The sequence below is a fragment of the Mirounga angustirostris genome, unplaced genomic scaffold (assembly GCF_029215605.1).
Source record: "Mirounga angustirostris isolate CCGP_5_RB_7025 unplaced genomic scaffold, mMirAng1.0.hap1 SCAF_15, whole genome shotgun sequence".
NCBI classification, from domain to species: Eukaryota; Metazoa; Chordata; class Mammalia; order Carnivora; family Phocidae; genus Mirounga; species Mirounga angustirostris.
In genome coordinates, this window is record NW_026991723.1 from 15924556 (window position 1) to 15929770 (window position 5215).

At 38.6% G+C, this 5215-nt stretch overlaps 1 non-coding gene across 1 annotated transcript; it reads right to left on the reverse strand.

The window, feature by feature from the left end:
- Positions 1 to 336: 336 nt before the first annotated feature.
- On the reverse strand, positions 337 to 443 carry LOC123850297 (U6 spliceosomal RNA). The gene has a single exon (XR_006792264.1). It is a non-coding gene; the product is annotated as a U6 spliceosomal RNA (small nuclear RNA).
- Between the last annotated feature and the right edge of the window lie 4772 nt (positions 444 to 5215).

Genomic DNA, 5215 nt, shown 5'->3' on the forward strand with positions numbered 1-5215 from the left:
CTCCCACGTAGAGTTTCCATGTGACATTTCAGTTAAGAAGCATTTCTACTGATGGAACATATTTCAACGCGCTCCAGTAAATAATGTAGTAAGAGTTCTTGAAGTTGGGGGGGATTGTAATTTAACTCTCCAAAACTAGAATTTTTATCCTTTGTATTAGTTTCCTATGGCCACCATAGCAAATTACCACAACGTTGGTGGCTGAAACAACACAAACTTATTTCCTCACCATTCTAAAGGCCAGCAATCCAAAGTCCGTTTCACTGAGCTAAAGTCAAGGTAGCAGCAGGGCTGTTTCCTCTGCCAGGGCAGGATCCATTCTTTTTTTCTTTTTTTTTAAATAGGGACCGCTTCATGAATTTGCATGTCATCCTCATGCAGGTGTCATGCTAATCTTCTCTGTGTTGTTCCAACTGTAGTGTATGTGCTGCCGAAGTGAGCACAGGGCAGGACCGTTCTTAGTCTCTTCCAGCTTCTCGTGGCTACTGGCATTCCTTGGCCTGTAGTCACAACACTCCAATTTCTGCCTCCCTGATCACACTGCCTTCTCCTCTTCTCTGTCTATATCACTCTGCCTTGATCTTCTAAGGGCATTTGTGATTATATTTAGGTCCACCCGGATAATCTAGAAAAACCCTCCCACTTTAAGACCCTTTACTAAATCATACTTGCAAAATTCCCTTTGCTATATAAGGCAGCATTCACGAATTCCAGGAATTAGGACAAAGATATCTTTGGGGCCTGTTATTCAGTCAACCATATCCCCTAAAGCTAATTAATTTCCTTAAACACAAAGCAGAATATACTTAGGGATTGGGAACGGTTCATTAATGGCAGTGATGGTAAGGGTAAGAACAGTAGTGATATTTGTAACAATAAAAATTGCAGACGCCGTTGCAATGATAGCAATGATATGAGTAACAATAGCAGGTGTAGCTACTACCATTATTGAGTACCTATGATTATGCCACACTCCTCCCAAGGACCCTAAACGTGTATGTCACTTAATCTTCAAAACAGTCCTAGAAGAAAGGTACTGCATTATTTTATTATTATCCCCACTGTCCAGATGAGAAGACTGAGGCTGAGGTCATTGAAGAGCTTTCATAAAGTCATACTCCTAAAGCTTGGCAGAAATGGAATTCAAATAGGACTTTGAAATCCAGATAATCCATTGCATCCTTCCCGATACCCAAGGTGGCATAGTAGCATATCTTCCAGGGTAATGTGGACCCTATTATTTCTAACTGTTTAAGGTAAATTTGACAGCTTTGATATATTAAAATAAACCATTTTTGTTTTTCAGAGACAGAGAGAGAGCATGCACATGAGGGAGGGGAGGGGCAGAGAGAGAGAGAGAGAAAGAGAATCTTAAGCAGGTTCGGGGCTCGATCTCATGACCCTGAGATCATGACCTGAACCAAAATTAAGAGTCGGACACTTAAAGGACAGGAACCCAGGTGCCCCTAAAATAAACTTTTGAATGATAGATGTCTCCATAAACGCAGTTAAACATAAGCAATAAACCATGGGGAAATATTTTTCTCAATAGAAAGATTTAATATTTTTCTCAATATAAAGATTTAATATTTTTATATACAAAGAACTATAAATTAAGAAGAGAAAATAACAAATAACCAATAACCACATAAGACACTACATTGATATTACCCAGATCTCTAGAACATATTCATCTTGCATAACTGGAACTTTACCCCTTGATTAGCAATCTCCCATTAACCCCTCCCCCCAGCCTCTACTTCCTGTCATCATGATTTTGGCTATTCTAGGTACCGCACAGAAGTGGAATTAAATAGTATTAGTCTTTTTGTGTCTGGCTTATTTCACTTAGCATGATGTCCACAAGGTTCATCCATGTTGTAGCATATGTCAGACTCTCCTTCTTTGTTAAGGTTTAGTAATATTCCATTGCATGTATGTACGGAATTTGCTTATGCATTCATCTGTTAATGGACACTTAGGTTACTTCCACATTTTAGCTATTATTGATAACTCTGCAGTGAACACGAGAGTGAAAATAACTCTTCGAGATCCTGAGCTCAATTCATTTGGATAGATACCCAGAAGTGGGATTGTAGAATTGTACACTTAAAAAAGTTGTTAAGAGGGTAGATCTCAGGGTAAATACTCTTACTACAATAATAATGAAAAGATAGTGCTCTGAGCACTTGCATCTATTGCTCCTCTGAATATCTTATAAAAATTACTGAAAAAATACCAAGGGAAAATGAAACCAAAATTCTGGAAAACAACAAAGAATCTATCTGGGAAAGATATGTCAAGAAATGAAAAGCGTATGAGCTGTTTTAACAGAGAGCATAGGGAATTTGTTATACAGGTACTGGAAGGCAGAAAGAGCTAAAGGGATTCTGAGCTAACATGGATATTAGTAGCTGCAGGAAGCAGTTAAAAGTCTAGGGCTCAGAACATAAAAAGGAAGAAGATGTAGAGTTATCAAAAACCTAGGAGATTGGAGAGGAAACACCCTCTAGCCTCCACATGATTTTTATCTGGAGATGAGTATGGTTCAGCTAAAGCTCCACTCACAGAGGGGGACATGGCTTACTGCCACTGGTACTTCTTTTTTTTTTTTTTTAAGATTTTATTTATTTATTTGAGAGAGAATGAGAGAGAGCACGTGAGAGGGGGGAGGGTCAGAGGGAGAAGCAGACTCCCCACTGAGCAGGGAGCCCGATGTGGGACTCGATCCAGGGACTCCAGGATCATGACCTGAGCCAAAGGCAGTCGCTCAACCAACTGAGCCACCCAGGCGCCCGCCACTGGTACTTCTGAGGGAATAGAGGGGCGGCTCTGTGGCTGGGAGTGACGAGGATAGGTGGGAGCTCGAACCCATAGCTGCTGTTGTCCCTGCTGTAGGGAGAATGCCCAGAGCTGAAAACAAAAAGCAAGTTCCTTTCTCCTTCTGCTTTTCACTCTCCTTCCATTGCTCGCTATCTATAGAACCTCATGAGAAGTCAGCAGACTAGGACACTAAGAAAATGTAGTTTCAGAATCCCATTGCCAACATTCACATAAAAGATTATAAAGGATGGTTTTGCAACTGAGAGAAAATAGGTAATTAGCAACAGTGATGAGAGTAGACAGGGAAATTTGAGGAACTTCTGAAAGATGATGTGGTAGATTATTTCAAAAATGGCTCTGAATTTCCATTGCTCTTTTTACCCAAACCCCTTGCAATATGACCCTGCTACAGTTCTCATCAGGATGTGATGCCTGTTACCTTTACCCCTTTACTTTTGTCTGGTCTTGTGATTTACTTTGACCAAAAGACTATGCTGGGAAGGGCACTGTGCTTATTTTAAGCCAATGTCTCAAGGGATCTTGTGTGCTTCTGCTTTTCACCTTAGAAGACTACCTCTTCCATGACAATGAACCCAGAAACTCCTACTGGAAGGTAAGAGACCACATGGAGGAGAGATGAGTCATCCCCAGCCATTGAGGCCACACTTGACCAGCCAGCCCTAGTCTTAATTTTGAACCTTGTCTCAAACACTAGAGAAAAAAGGAATCTATGCCCAGGAGTCATCTTACACTCTTCTCTACTTTGGCTCCTTCGTCTGCCTGTCAGCTCCATGTCCATGCAATTCAAAGGGGAGCCTGTCTGAAGATGCCCTGCCCATTGCACACAGCCTGAAACTAATCTCCCTCTTGAGGAAACAGAATCACAGAGGAAACTGCAGAGGAAATCCATTTCAATTGAGTATAATTATCAACCTAGTCTTTCCATCAGATCGATGAAACAAGAACTTCAAATAAGCAAATATTTCCAGAATGTCATAGCATGGATGACAAGGACTAGGATGAACAAATAAAAAACTTGGTCTAGAGGAAAAAGATGCGATTCAGTGAATAGAAGAGACCTTTACAGTATATTCTAATAACAGGCTTTTATCTTCACAAAGCATATAAAATTTGTTACAAAAACAAGAAGAAATAATATCTGATATTAAAAATATAGTGTTGAATAACATTTATTTGAAGGGTGGCAAAATAAATTGTGGGTCTAAATATTAATGTGTTAATCAGGAATAAAAGTTGATAAACCTTTTTCTAAATTATGTGCAAAATGAAATGTAAAGAAAATACACACACCAAAAAAAGACATGGACATTAGATTTTGAGCTTCAAGTTCTACCTAATAGTAATTCAGAGCTATTCAGAATAGTGGCAGTGGAAAGGAAGAAACAAACAAAACTTGACAGAACAGTACTTCCTAAGCTTTAATTTTTAAATGAGAAGTTTTGAAATTTTCTGGAAAGACCCACTGAAGGCGAAGCAAGAGAAATAAAGACTCACACTAAGACACAACCTTGTCCAATTCTAAAATGGCAAGCATAAAGAGAAGATTCTGAAAGAGAAATACATATGTGCACTCACACGCATGCATGTACATACACACCTACACACACATACACACAGCCAGCAAAGTGATGACATTCATCCTAATGCTATATCCATTCTGAGGGCTAGAAAACAGGGCTTTACAAGTTCTGTTCAAAAATGATTTTGAACAAAGAGTCTTATACCACATACGCTTGCACTGGGAAACAATAAAAATATTTTCTGACAACAAAGTCTTGAAATATTATTACCCATGTACTAGTTCTGGAAAACAAAATCGCTTAATAACTATTTCAACAAAATTTAAAATATATATATATATAAGAAATATATCCTGAGATAGAAGAAATAATTGTCCTCATACCCGTGAGGATGATGATAGTCCAGAAGATGAACAAGTGTTGGTCAGGATGTAGAAAAATTGGAACACTCATACATTGCTAGTGGGAACATAAAATGGTGCAGTTGCTTTGGAAAAATGTTGAGCAGCTACTCAAAAAGCTGAACACAGAGTTACCATATGACTCAGCAATTCCATTCCTAGGTATATATCTCCCCAAACTGAAAACATATGTTTACATAAAAACTTGTAAACAAATGATCACAGCAGCATTATTCATAATAGCCAGAAAGGAGAAACAACTGAAATGTCTAACAACTGATGATGGATAGATAAAATGTGGTAGGTCAATACAGTGGCATATTACTTAGCCATAAACATGAATAAAGTACTGATGGATGATATCATATGATGAATCCTGAAAGTATGGAAGTAAGTAAAAGAAGCCAGGCAAGAAAGTCCACATATATGTATGTTTCTACTGATTTAAAA